This window comes from Lissotriton vulgaris, chromosome 8, assembly GCF_964263255.1.
Source record: "Lissotriton vulgaris chromosome 8, aLisVul1.2, whole genome shotgun sequence".
Lineage (NCBI taxonomy): Eukaryota > Metazoa > Chordata > Amphibia > Caudata > Salamandridae > Lissotriton > Lissotriton vulgaris.
The window spans coordinates 242,728,672-242,744,348 of record NC_141696.1 but is presented as its reverse complement, the minus strand read 5'-3'; positions in this window follow the sequence as shown (position 1 = coordinate 242,744,348).

Genomic DNA, 15,677 nt, shown 5'->3' with positions numbered 1-15,677 from the left:
TCCAGTGCCTTCTTGCAGTAATCCATTAAATTTAACCAGGACTGACCTGACAGCCTCTCTCTATCCCTCGACTTTATTTGACACTTTTCATGTTCAAGACCATGTTTCTTGACAAGTACGTTCTTCATGAGGGGATACCTCATCTTCAACCCCTTCCCTAGGGTGAATAGGGAATTCATCCCTAACAAATTCAGAAAAGTTGAGTCAATTCTAACAAATAAACTGATACTAGAACAACACACTTCCAACTAGTAGAACCGATGATATGCAATCTTAAATCTTTAAACAAAAGTGGTGCTAAGAAACAAATAGCACTAATTTAGGATAATTGGTTGTGTCGGATCAGGACTGTGGGGGTCTGGGGCCACAAGGGTGTGCAGAACACAAAACCACGGGGTACAGTCTCGGTTAGCTTTTTTTATTGTGCCTTGTCAGTAAAACAAAAAGTTATAACAGGGTCTATGCGGTAGGGTAGACTAATTCCTCGTCCTTCCGCGTTGTGTTGTCCTGGTCACGTGGTCGGTGGTCCTGCTCGGTATCGGTCTAAGGCTCCCAAGTCTCTGGGCCTCAGAAAGGAAACACGAAGGTACAAGGGTCGGGATCAGTTTGTGCTTTGATACAGAGTTAATTTCTCACGTCACTGATCAGTGTGAGAAGAGGGGGTTGGTGAGGAATGACTTAAACAAATGACATACCCCCCCAAATGTCCTACCTCCCGCCTCCCCATACTCTCCACCAAAACGCCCCTTGTATCGGCACTTGCCTTGAGCCACGGCCCGTTTCTCGGACCGTGGCGTAGGGACCCGGGGCGTCTCCTCCTTCAGCTGGCCCACCGGGTTTGTAAATGGTGTACACAACACTCTCCTGGCTCTGCGTCTCTCCACCTTGTCCGCTGGTCCTCCTCCTTCCGCTCCTCGGCTCTCCACTCTCTCCTCCACTGTTCCTCCTCTGCTGGTCACTCGTCCTTCTCCCGATCTCTCCTCCTCTTTGGTTCGATTTTCCTCTCCGCCCTCTAGGTGCTCGGCTCTCCTGCCTCCAACGCTGCACACCGTCTGTTCCTCCTTCTCTCCTCTTATCCACCTCACTTCCGCTGGTATGCGTGACTCCGCCCCCTTCAGTAGTCCAGAGACTAGAGCGCTGGGGATTGGCGGGTTTTGCTGTTGTAGCATTTAGGAAGTCCACATCTGTTCCGCCCCATGGATGTCCTCCTGCTCCTCCTCCTCACAAGGACAAAGTCACAAGTTCATACTTATTATTGCCCTAGAGGATATAGACTGACAAGATACCACTGAGACTAGCCTCATCGTTACTCTTGCTATTCACAGGAATCTTTACAGCAAAGGTTGGTTAATGTTTTTGCCAAAATACCAGAAAGCCTCACTTACATCTTAAAGCAAGTAACTCATGGTTTGACAAATAATGTAGGGTCGCTAAAACTGAGCTTCTCCTTGAGTTGAAAGCTGGCAGAGGTGGACTCATGCGGTTCAAGAGAACACAATATAAAAAAGTTCAGGTGCAGGATCGCCAAGCCTGGCATATAATACTCTGGGGCCAATAGTATGATGTGGTAAAGAAGACAAAGGATTTGAAAACATCTTGGGAGATAGTGGCAAATGGAGGATAATGTATAAGATCAATATTAAATGATTTAATACAGCCTCAGGTCTAGTGGAAGCATTTCTCAGATTTATATAATAATACTGGAGTGGAGTCTTCTGTAACTTACGATTGGTTTGAGACAGGGTGGCCTATAGTTAAATCTGACTTGACCATAGAGGAATTAAAAGTATTATGCGGGGGGAGGAGCTTCGCGGGCAACCAAGATGGCCGCCGGAGCTCCGAAGACCCTCCGATCCTCCGCATTAATCCTGCTATCTATCCTGTCCCACATTAGTTGGAATCTGTGGCGGTGCTGTTGCTGAAGCGGGGCCCGTTCTCCGATCGAAGATCCGGGTTTCCTACGCGGAGTTACACCGTGTTGAAGGTTGGAGACTACGACGCCATAACAGCCTGGCACTACGAGGGTGACGGTGGTTCTTCTACGCGGTGGCAGTCCGAGGAGGTTGGAGCTGCCCCACTTTGCGCTGGTGACCAGACCAGACTGTCCAGCGGCCTGATGTGCTGGTGAGGCGGTGGAGGTGATTACTGATTTCTGCCGCCTGGAAGCTGCAGTGCCGGTTGGGTCCTTCATTGGATTGCGATACCCCCGTCGCCCAATATGGCGGGCAGAGGTGACCCGGACAAAGGGAAGCCCAGAGTCAGCAGGAAACCTTCCCTCTCGCAGACCACCATCTCTGAACGTTTCACCCTCCCGAAGGGGTCGCCTGGAGCTTCAGGCCGTACTAAAGACTCGCAGCGCGATGTATCACCGGACGACTCTGAACCCACCCTCCGGGATGTTATGGGGGCCATTGCGGGCATCAAGGCCGAAATGCATAAGCAGCACGAAGTGTTAGCGAATAAGGTCGACACGTTGGCGATTGAAGTCAACCTCATCAGGGCTGACCTTGGCAAGACGAACGATAGAGTCAAGTCGCTCGACATAAAGGCGTCAAGTTTGACTACTGATGTGACCGACCTGCAGTCGGAGATTCGGGACCTGAAGGCCACGAACATGCTGTTTGCCCGCAGGCTCGACGATTTTGAAGGATGGGCAAGACGCCAGAACGTCCGCATTATCGGTGTACCGGAGGGCGCCGAAGACGACGCTGCCGATCTCTTTGTTGAGACTCTCGTGCTGAAACACCTGCCTCCCGGTGGACTGAGCAAGTTCTTTTCGGTGGAGCGAGCGCATAGACTACCTGGTGGCCAACCGAAACTGGGAGCATCTCCGCGCCCCATCATTGCCAGAGTTTTCAATTTCAGGGACCGGGATGCGATCCTGCAGGCTTCGAGGAGAGGGGGTCCGTTGAAGTTTCAGAATGCCGATGTGAACTTTTTCCCCGACTTCACTCAAGCGGTTCAGAAACGCCGGCAAAGCTTTATGGGCGTCAAGCATAGGCTGAGGGAGATGGGGATGAAGTACTCTATGCTATTCCCGGCGAAGCTTCGGATAGAACATGGCGCCCGGCCGGTGTTCTTTGACATGTCAGAGGCTGCTGGGGACTGGTTGGACACCTTGCCTCAACGACGGAGTGCCCCTGAGGATCAATCGGAAGGGGCGTCGGGTGGACCTGATCTTCAGGAATGAACAATTTTTCTCGGACTTCCTTCGGTAGATGGCCCTGCACACGCAATCAGTCACGGACTATTGTTTTTCTTCTTCTTTTTCTTGCTGCTCTTTTCAAGACTGGGGGATAACGGGGGGTGATAGGATGTCTCCTTTCTCCTCGGGGGGCTTTCCGTAGATTAGTTTTTGGGGCGACAGGCACACTGCTAGTTGGGGGGGCTTCTTAGTCTAATGCAGGGGTGCAGGGTGGGGGGTGGTAGGTTTGAATGTTCTATTTGTGTTTCTCCTTTTTCTTTCCTCTTAAGGCAAGGTGATCATTCTCCTGTTTATTATGTTGCGGTGGCTGTTTTCTGGGGGTGGCGGGCGGGCCTGAGCTTTGATGATGGGGGGTAAGACGCTAAATGTATTGAGTTGGAATGTGAACGGGCTGGGGGATCGCATAAAACGTGGGGTGGTACTGCAACTGTTTAAAAGGTGTGTACCAGATGTTATTTTGTTACAGGAGACGCATCTCATTGGAAATACGTGCCAAGCACTCAATAGGAAAGGGTTTAAGATGGTGGCTCACTCGGGGTTCTCTTCGGGGTCCCGAGGGGTGGGGATTATGGTGCGCATGTCTCTCCCATTGGAGGTGGAGACTAGTGTGATTGATGATAGAGGCCGTTACGTTGCCGTCGTGGGTAGATGGGAGGGGCGTACCCTGGTTTTGGTTTCTGTCTATGTCCCCCCTGGTTTGCAGTTGACGACCTTTCAGGATCTCGGGGGCGCCATTTTGGGCCTGCCGGAGGGATTGCTCATAGTTGGCGGGGACTTTAACGCGGTGGTATCGGGGACCCTTGACCGTTTTCCATCCAGAGATCTTCGTGGTGCACAATCATGACTCCCAGACTTCTTGAGCACCATGGGGCTTATTGACTGTTGGAGACTTCTCCATCCCGCCCAGCGACAGTACTCCTTTCATTCGGGCGCGCATGGAAGCCTTTCCAGGATTGACTATATCTTGGCTCCGGCAGTCCAGGCTTCGACCGTTTCCGGGGCCCGCTTGATGGCCAGAGGCATATCGGACCACTCCCCGGTCTGGGTGTCGTTTGATTTTGGTATCGTGGCAGCCTCTAGAGTAGCACCGGTCAATCCTTGGTACTTTCGCAACCCCAAAACTCGTGACCTCCTAGCTAAAGCCATTGACCTGTACTTCTCCGAGAATACGGGCTCGGTATCGTCGGCCTTGTCTTTGTGGGAGGCCTTCAAAACTGTCCTGAGAGGAGAAGCTTTCTCCTTAATAGCCGAGGTGCGCAGGCGCAGGGATGAGGATGTGGTGCGGTTGGAATCGGAAATTGAGGACCTTGATTCTCAACTGGAAACGGATCCGAGACCTGACCTGCTGCATGTCCTCTCCTTAAAGCAGTCGGAGTACCGGGCCACTGCCACTGACGCTGCCAAGGCGACGGGCAGAGAACAACAAGGGAGGATCTACGATGCAGGGGACAAGGCGGGCAAGCTTATTGCCTGGTTGGATAGGAGGGAGATGGCTTCCCGCGTGGTGTCCGAGGTGCTGGGTGAAGACGGGGTAGTTGTTACTGACCCCAGCGCTATTGTTTCGGCCTTTGCCGACTATTTTGAGACAGTCTACACTTCAGTCTCCACCTCGACTGAGTCGGACTCGGCCTCTTTCCTAGAAGGAATTGAGCTCCCTTGCCTGTCGGACACTGAACGTGACGACATGGACAGGGGCATTACGGCGGACGAAGTGGCGCTCACGATACGCTCTTTACGCTCTGGCAAGGCTCCCGGCCCCAACGGTCTTCCGGTGGAGCTTTATAAGATTAAGGCTGATACCATTGCTGCACCCCTGTGGCGTATGTTTTTGGAGGCTCGTGAGGCTGGTGAACTTCCGCTGGACCAGCGACTGGCCACTATTGTGGTTATTCACAAGGAGGGGAAGCCTAGGGACCTTTGCAGGTCGTACCGTCCGATCTCCCTGCTAAACGCTGAACCCAAGATTTTGGCTAAGCTACTGGCCAACCGGCTGGTGGGTGTGATCGCCGATCTGGTTCACCTGGATCAATCGGGCTTAATACCTCATCTCAACACCGCTCTCAACCTTAGGAGGCTTCACGCTGTCATGGCGCGGGTGAACAAACTCTGTGAACCGACCGTCTTGGCATCTCTGGACGCAACTATGGCGTTTGATTCCCTCGAATGGAATTATCTGTGGGCGGTGTTGTCTAAGTTTGGGTTCGGGCCCGACTTTATTAGTTGGGTCAGGCTTCTCTACGCCTCCCCGCTGGCCAATGTAACGGTCAACGGCCGGGTATCAGCTTTCTTTGCCTTGCGCAGGGGTACCAGACAGGGTTGTCCGCTGTCACCGCTCCTTTTTGCTTTGACGCTTGTGCCGCTCGCTGCCTGGATACGTACCCACCCAGACATCTGTGGGATTAAGTGGTCGCCGGGCTTTGAGGACCGAGTGTCATTGTACGCGGACGATATCCTGCTCTACCTAACTTCCCCTTGCCGGTCTTTGATTGTGGCCTTTGACGTGCTGAGTACTTTTGGAGGATATTCGGGCCTAGTTATCAACTGGTCGAAATCCTACCTTTACGTGCTTAGTGGAGAAACCCCACGTCTTCCTAGGGGCTGTGCTATACAGGTCGCGCTGCCGGGATTTAAGTACCTGGGTATCTATATATCAACGGATGCCCGGGCACGATACACTAATAACTTGCTCCCCCTTCTTGCGCGCCTTCGGCGCGATGTGGAGGGCTGGAAAAGGCTGCCGCTGTCCCTGCTGGGCCGCGTGGCATTGTTCAAGATGATGTCCTTGCCTAGATTCTTATACGCGCTCCAAAATACACAGGATCCCGTCCCTTCCAAATATTTCAAGGAAGTTGAAGGTCTGCAGCGGACCCTCTTATGGGAGGGAAGGCCGCGTATTGCTGTTGTCAAACTGACTATCCCCTGGTACGATGGCGGCATTGCTCTGCCTGATATCCGTCAGTACTACTGGGCCTCTCAACTGGCCGCTCTTAACCATGGCTTTTATGGGCCGGCGGAGAGCCCGGGGTACGCCATGGATCGTTGGCTCTTGAACGATGGGAAGTATTACAGAGCGCTATATTCCAGATCTCTGGATGGAAAAATGACTGGTCCCACCAAGACTGCTGTGCACGTTTGGAGGGCCATCACGAAAGCACTGGGGTGGAAGGGTAGACTTACTATGGCCACTCCACTTTATGATTCTGATTTGCTGGGTAGGTTGTGGCACACGAAGGGGTTTGACCGGTGGGACCTCATTGGAATCTCCAAGGTGGCTGATGTGATGGCCAGGGGGGAGATCAAATCTTTTGATGCTCTGAAAACTGAATTTCAACTGGGTGCCACAGAGTATTTCAGATACGCCCAGTTGCGACATGCCCTTACGGCTGCACTGCCGGTTGGTGAGAAGGTCCCCGAATCATCCCCGCTGGAAGATAGGGTGCTGGACGACCATATGCCGGACAGTGCCATTTCCCTGACCTACAAAAAGTTGATAAATGTTCGAACGGATCTGCTGTTGAATGTGAGAGACCAGTGGGTGCGTGATGGGATTGAGTTGGATGATGAGGACTGGCAGTGTGCGGTGTCTTCCCCAAAAGAAGTGGCAATTTCGGCTAGATTTCGTCTAGTTCAATTGGAGATACTCCACAGAGTTTATGTGACTGGCCCCAGATTGATTCACATGGGGCTCTCAGTGGACGGTCTTTGTAGGCGTGGATGCGGGGAACTAGCCACTTTCTTGCATACCATCTGGGAATGCCAGGTTATTGTTTCTTATTGGGAACGGGTGCATGCGGTGATGCGTGAGGTAACTGGAGTGGACCTGCCTGCGGAAGCTCGGCGCTGCTTGTTGAATGTGTGGGGTCCGACTGATTACAATACTGCCCAAACCCAGTGGGTCACACTGGGGAACATGGTTGCCAAGCGGGATATCGCCCAGAAGTGGGGCGCCCCGACTCCCCCCACCGTGGAACTGTGGAAGACCAATATGGATTGGTGCATGCTCCGTGAGAAGACTGTATATGTGGCCCGGGGGAAGCCCAGGAGGTGGAGAGTCGTTTGGGGGGCCTGGAACGAATATAGGGGTGACCTTTGCGTGCCTCCCGATGCTGACCCACTGGAGGTTCGTCTTTCTCCCTAGTCCTTCCTTCCACCCAACTTTTCATTTAATCGAAATCCTGACTTTCCCCCCCCCCCCCATTTTGTTTGCTTTTACCGGTATAGTTACTATGGAGAGCTGAATGGCCCCACCCGCCCCCCGGAACTGTGCATTGCCGCTTACGTGCTGTTCCTTGCCACTTCTTTTCCTTTGGTGTTTCTTTCTTGTTGATATTTTTCTAGGTTTCTCATATTTATAATATAAAATTAAACCTGATGTGCTCCTTTGATTTGATTTGTGCGCACCTTTTATCCGTTCCTTATAATGCTGCCTAGCCTCAGGGATGTAAGGCTGAATAGCTGTGTGCTTTGAACTTTCAATAAAGGTTTTCCACAAAAAAAAAAAAAAAAGTAAAACACAGTTTGGTCCTAAACCTTTCCAAAGGAAAAAGATTGTGTTCTATTATAGATGTGGAAAGTATTATGCAAGGCAAAGCTGCAGATCCTGATGGGGTACCAGGGCATCTCTTTAATAATAATATAGTGTGCTGGGATTTATGTTTTAATAACTTGCAAACGCAATAGTAGTAGGTGCTCTGATCCCCCCCCCCCCTTCCTGGAAAGCAGTAGAAAGTGTACCTATCTACAAAAAGGCTCTAAGGAATTACCACTGAACTACAAACACATTAGTTTAATTGATGCCTCTCAAAAGATATTGTGAAAGCGGATTCTTAGCTTCCCAGAAACATGGCTAGAGGACCCAGCACCTTTGTTGGATCTGCAGGCTGGTTTCAGAAAATACATCAGCACCATAAATCAGGTGTTCAGATTCCTGACTATATATTGGAAACCAGTAGTCATCAGGAAAGCCCACATGTACATAATTTTTGTGGATTTAAAAAACTGCTTTTGATTTAGTCCCTTGTTGCAAGCTCTGGAAGGCTTTAGATAGAAGGGGATTCCTTTAACATTGCTTGACACCTTAATTTGTTTACATTTTAACACACATACACTAGTATGATGAGGCCAGTAAGGTGAGATCACAGATCACATTAGTATCAAGAGAGGGGTGATGCACTGGTGTGTGCTAGCCCCTACCCTCTTCTTTTTGTATTTAAATGATGTTGTGGCACCTCTGGCACAGTGTAGGAGTGATGCTCCAATGATTGCAGGCTGCAAAACACTGATTCTTCTTTTTGCAGATGATACCCTGCTGGTGTCCAAGACTTTGTTAGCCCTACAGATTCTGATGAACAACTTTGCAGCTTTCTTTATAGAGCGGGTCGGGAAATAAATCTGGGGAAAACAAAGTTCATGTGTATAAACCTACGTAAAACATTTGAAGGGTCTATAAAACGTAGTGGTTGTTCCCTAGAAAGGGTTCACGTTTTTTATTTCTTGGGCATCAGCCTGACATCTAACATGTCCAGGCTTCACCAAATTAGTAAGAGAGCCCTAAGCTTGTGTCATTATGCTTCCGGGAGTCAAGGTTGTTTAATACTTCAAACACAAGGCAGATATCCCCAGCCCTTAATATCTATCAGATAAATGTAGTAGCAAGGGCCTTATATGCAGCACAGCTGTAGGATTTCGTTGGCCAATACTATTGGCAACTGCCGAAAATAAATTCTTAAGATCTCTACTGAAGTTACCCTGGAGTACCCCTATGCTGCCCATGTTGTGGGTTATAGGCATACATCCAATCACAAGCACGGCCAAGTTACGTCCCATTTATATTGGTGGAGGTTGAAGAGTGCCCAGCATTGGAAAATTACTTTGTTTTTTTCAGGATATAGTAGATTTGGACAAGAGCAGGAAATTCTAGTGGGTAATAAACTTAAAGACATATTTGACATAATTGAGACTTTAGTAGTATTGGGGCACTGAGACTCAATTGAGTTCTTTAACAAGACCTCATGTGAAGGAAGTATATTGGGAGCAAACCTGGGCCTCCGAAGTAGGAAGATCAAGTCTAGGTACTCTGACCTCAGATTTTATGGGTATCAAAAATCGTAGTGGGTGTGAGGACTTCCTTGATAACATTATGGTCCCATTAGATAGGCATTTATATAGTAAGTTTTGTTACAGTACCCTTCCCATCAAGAGCTGTTTCGATAAGTGATAGGCTGCTGCTGCCTTGAGTCCTTTGTGCCTAGTTTGCCTTCAAGCAAATGAAACACTTATATATTTATTTTTCTTTCTGCCCGGTCTATGAGCGCTCCGGATACAGTGGACAGTTCATGCGTTTAGGCAACTGGGTACTAGACAATGAGATGTGGCACTTAGATTGCTTCCCACAGAGACTTCTGAGTCGTATGTATGTGCTGTAGCAAAATTCTTACTTTTGAATTGGTGCATTAGAGCAAACATTATGAGTCAACTATAATGGGGTCTGTTGGAATGATCTGTGATGTACATTGAACATATACCTATATAGGTTACTTTGCCTTTTTGGTTTAACCTCCTTGCCCTCCTTGACTACCAGTAAGGGAAGTCATTTTCAAAGGCTCCATACAGCTAACTTTAGTACATTTTTACTCCTAGGACATGTAAAATACTAACCCACATGTCCTACTTTTTTAATACCAAGCACCTTATCCTATCAGCCTTTAAGGCCTACCTTAAGGGTGACTTATAAGTATTAAAAAAGAAGGTTTATGCCTGACAAAAGGTTTATTTTGCTAGGTCTAAACTGCAGTTTACAACTACAAAACAGGCTGCAATGTCAGGCCTGAGAGAGGTTTTGAAAGGCTACTTCAGTGGGTTGCACAATGAGGGCTGCATGTAGTAGTAGTTAATTTACAGTCCCTGGGTACATGTAGTACCATTAACTAGGGACTTACAACTAGATTAAATGTGCCAATCAGATGTAAGTCAATTTTACCATCTTTTGCGGGAGAGAGCTCTTTAACACTGGTTAGCAATGAAAACGTGCACAATGCCAACAGAAAATGGTTCCGCAAACAAAGGGAACAATCTGGGAGGACCCCACAAAAAGAGTCCGGTCCAATACTAATGAATTATTGGTGATCCTCCCCAGCTAACGAAGAGAAGAAATAATTAGATACACATATTGCTGCTTTGATACACAGTCCTGCCAAAAGGCTGTTCCAAACACAATGTAAAGCATCACAAGAAATGTCTTGTATAATCAAATTTACCTCTTGCTGTAGATATTGTTTCTTAGTCACAGCAATTCCATACTGTGCTTGCAGTGTCAGGAGTGCCACCATGTATTGTGACAATTGTATTGGGCTGAAAAGATTGGAACAAGGGGTACATTTGTACTGAATTAGTTAAGAAGATATATGCTCTTAGTAACTTGTTAAAGGACCAGTGGTGTGCCTTTTAATCTTATGGGCCAGTTAAAAGCTTAATTGCAACATTAGATAGAAGTTACCGCAGAAACAATTCAGAATACAAACCACAATGACCAGCCAATAAAAAAATATCATCCTATTACAAATGGATTAACTAGGAAATGACAGAGTATAAAATGTATATTATATCAAGTGGGAAACTTAGTGGTAACTGTCAAAGAAGACTATGTGTGGCGTCCTACACTAAAGCTTTATTATGGAGGTCCATTAAAGTCTCTGATGGCAGAAATATATTCAAGAGAATTTCCAAGTATCAATAGAATTTACAATAGGGCAAGAATTTGGCACATGAATAGGCTTGGGTGCACTAAGCTGGTAGGTGTCCTGAGGTCCATCCCAGTGAGTATCATTAAAACAACTTTTATTAGTTCAGATAGGTGTTTGATAGGATTGGGTCACTCATACGACAGCCATGTACAATTTTTTATGGTAAAAGTTCTCGCTCACAGTGCTCTCAACGCAGGGAGATTCCCTCCACTCCCCCAATTTCCATCATAGGATTGATCAACAATAGTTAACAATATTCGGCACTCACAATTTGTATCATAGTGAGTACAATATACAGTTTGAAAAGCAAAGAGAAAGTCTTTCCGTTGATATGCAGTTTTATTTTTTGGTACTTTAACCCCTTCTTTCTGAACTCCTTTGAATTTAGCCAACATGTGTTTCGGCGTTTTGGGGAGGATATCCCCACAACTTCATCAATGCTATTCGATTCTGCACTCCTTTCTCATGTTTAATAAGCTTTATAAAGTGAGTAATAATTACATAAGAATAGGCCATGAAAAAACAAAATATCCATAGTATAATAGAAATATAAAGCAGAGTAGGAAACTGTTTACATTTTAGCAATAATAAAGGAAAAAAGGGGGTAAGGGGAGAAAGGAAAAGTGGGGGTACATAACACAATTCTATAATTGAAGATCATGAGAGTAAATTATAGACTTATTAAACCTAATCAACCTATTAAACATATTATACATACTAAACTTATCCAAGAGGCATGTAAATATACAAAACATAAGAAATGCAATAAATGAACAAGGGGAAAAAATAGTGTAGGGGAAAAAAACACAATAAGCAAATGATCTATGAAGGCTGGAAATTCTCAGAATGATTATGTGATGCATGGACTGAAATCTTAGTTAAATAATTGGTTAGTGATAACAAAAATAAACAAGCATTGGAAATGCAATCGGGCTCGGATTTATTTGAGTTTGAGGTAATGGCATTGTAAATGGCAATTTCTTTTCGCCATGTGTTATGGAGTATGTGCATGTGGTGTGTAGTGATTATGTGGGTTAGATTGGAATTGTAGCAATGGTGGCATGCTGTGATTTACATGAATATGTTTAAAAGTAAAGTGTACCATACTGAGATTGCTACAATAGTTAATTGTGGATGCGTTAACAATTGATGCGTGCACTGATGGCTGGTGGTGTGTGTGACTGCCTGTAGAAATTGTGCACTGATGGCTGGTGGTGTGTGTGCTTGGTAAAAGAGTGCACTGCCGGCTGGAGGTGTGTATGCCTGGTGAAAGGGTGCACTGACGGCTGGTGGGTGTGTGGTTGGTAAAAGCGTGCACAGATGGCTGATGGTGTGTCTGTTTGGTGAAAGCGTGCACTGACGGTTGCTGGCGAGTGCGCCTTGTAAAAGCATGCACTGACGGCTGGTGTTGTACGCCTGGTGGTGTTTGTGGTTCGTGAAAGTGTGCATTGATGGCTGGTGGTGTTTGGCCCTGGTGAAAGCGTGCACTGACGGCTGGTGGTGTGTTGTTGTGTGTGTGGTTGTGTGTGTAGTGGTGAGTGTGTGGTGGTGAGTCTGTGGGGGTGAGTCTGTGTGGGTGAGTTTGTGGTAGTGAGTGTGTTACACCAATGTGGCGCACTGGTGCCACTGCACCTGCTGCAGCAATGGTAGCTACGCCACACTGGTGCCACTGTACCTGCTGCAAAAATGATAGCTACACCACACTGGTGCCACTGCACCTGCTGCAGCAATGGTACCTATGCCAAACTGGTGCCACTGCACCTACTGCAGCAATGGTACCTGCACCACACTGGTGCCACTGCACCTGCTGAACAATAGTACCTACACCGCACTGTTGCCCCTGCACCTGCTATGCCACACTGGTGCCACTGCACCTGCTGCACTAATGATAGCTATACCACACTGGGGCCACTGAACCTGCTCCACTAATGATAACTATACCACACTAGTGCCACTGCACCTGCTGCACAATGGTAGCTACGCTAAACTGGTGCCACTGCACCTGCTCCAGTAATGATAGCTATACCACACTGGTGCCAGTGCTGGTACCACTCCACCTGCTCCACCAAGGATACTTATACCACACTGTTGCCACTGCACCTGCTGCACAATGGTAGCTATGCCACAGGGGTGCCACTGCACCTCCTGCACAAGGGTAGCTATGCCACACTGGTGCAACAGCACCTGCTGCACAATTGTAGCTATGCCACACTGGTGCCACTGCACCTGCTGCACAATGGTAGCTACGCCACACTGGTGGTACTACACCTGCTGCGCAATCATAGCTAAGTAACACTGATAACACCTCACCTGCTCCACGAATGGTCACTACGCCACACACTGGTGCCACTGCACCTGCTGCACAATCATAGCTAAGCAACACTACCACTGCACCTGCTCCACCAATGGTAGCTACCACTCACCGGTACCACTGCACATGCTGCACCAATGATAGCTACGCCACACTGGTGCCACTGCACCTGCTGCACAATCATAGCTAAGTAACACTGATAACACTGCACCTGCTACACAACGCCATCTACCACACACTGGTGCCACTGCACCTGCTGCACAATCATAGCTAAGCAACACTACCACTGCAACTGCTCCACCTATGGTAGCTACCACACACTGGTACCACTGCACCTGCTGCACTAAACTGGTACCACAGCACCTGCTCCACCAATGGTAGCTACGCCTACGCCACACTGGTACCACTGCACCTGCTCCACCAAATATACTTACACCACACTGGTGCCACTGCACCTGCTGCACAATGGTAGCTATGCCACAGTGATGCCACTGCACCTCCTGCACAAGGGTAGCTATGCCACATTGGTGCAACTGCACCTGCTGCACAAGTGTAGCTATGCCACACTGGTGCAACTGCACCTGCTGCACAAGTGTAGCTATGCCACATTGGTGCAACTGCACCTGCTGCACAATCATAGCTAAGTAACACTAATAACACTGCACCTGCTACACAACGGCAGCTACCACACACTGGTGCCACTGCACCTGCTGCACAATCATAGCTGAGCAACACTACCACTGCAACTGCTCCACCTATGGTAGCTACCACACACTGGTACCACTGCACCTGCTGCACTAAACTGGTACCACAGCACCTGCTCCACCAATGGTAGCTACGCCTACGCCACACTGGTACCACTGCACCTGCTCCACCAAATATACTTACACCACACTGGTGCCAACGCACCTGCTGCACAATGGTAGCTATGCCACAGTGGTGCCACTGCACCTCCTGCACAAGGGTAGCTATGCCACACTGGTGCTACTGCACCTGCTGCACAAGTGTAGCTATGCCACACTGGTGCCACTGCACCTGCTCCACCAAAGATACTTACACCACACTGGTGCCACTGCACCTGCTGCACAATGGTAGCTATGCCACAGTGGTGCCACTGCACCTCCTGCACAAGGGTAGCTATGCCATACTGGTGCAACTGCACCTGCTGCACAAGTGTAGCTATGCCACACTGGTTCCACTGCACCTGCTGCACAAGTGTAGCTATGCCACACTGATGCCACTGCACCTACTGCACAATGGTAGCTACGCCACACTGGTGGTACTACACCTGCTGCGCAATCATAGCTAAGTAGCACTGATAACACCTCACCTGCTCCACGAATGGTAACCTACGCCTCACACTGGTGCCACTGCACCTGCTGCACAATCATAGCTAAGCAACACTACCACTGCACCTGCTCCAACAATGGTAGCTACCACTCACCGGTACCACTGCACATGCTGCACCAATGATAGCTACGCCACACTGGTGCCACTGCACCTGCTGCACAATCATAGCTAAGTAACACTGATAACACTGCACCTGCTACACAACGCCATCTACCACACACTGGTGCCACTGCACCTGCTGCACAATCATAGCTAAGCAACACTACCACTGCAACTGATCCACCTATGGTAGCTAGCACACACTGGTACCACTGCACCTGCTCCACCAATGGTAGCTACGCCTACGCCACACTGGTACCACTGCACCTGCTCCACCAAATATACTTACACCACTCTGGTGCCACTGCACCTGCTGCACAATGGTAGCTATGCCACAGTGGTGCCACTGCACCTCCTGCACAAGGGTAGCTATGCCACACTTGTGCAACTGCACCTGCTGCACAAGTGTAGCTATGCCACACTGGTGCAACTGCACCTGCTGCACAATCATAGCTAAGTAACAGTGATAACACTGCACCTGCTACACAACGGCAGCTCCCACACACTGGTGCCACTGCACCTGCTGCACAATCATAGCTAAGCAACACTACCACTGCACCTGCTCCACCAATGGTAGCTACCACACACTGGTACCACTGCACCTGCTGCACTAAACTTGTACCACAGCACCTGCTCCACCAATGGTAGCTATGCCTACGCCACACTGGTAACACTGCACCTGCTCCACCAAAGATACTTACACCACACTGGTGCCACTGCACCTGCTGCACAATGGTAGCTATGCCACACTGGTGCAACTGTACCTGCTGCACAAGTGTAGCTATGCCACACTGGTGCCACTGCACCTGCTCCACCAAAGATACTTACACCACACTGGTGCCACTGTACCTGCTGCACAATGGTAGCTATGCCACAGTGGTGCCACTGCACCTCCTGCACAAGGGTAGCTATGCCACACTGGTGCAACTGCTGCACAAGTGTAGCTATGCCACACTGGTGCCACTGCACC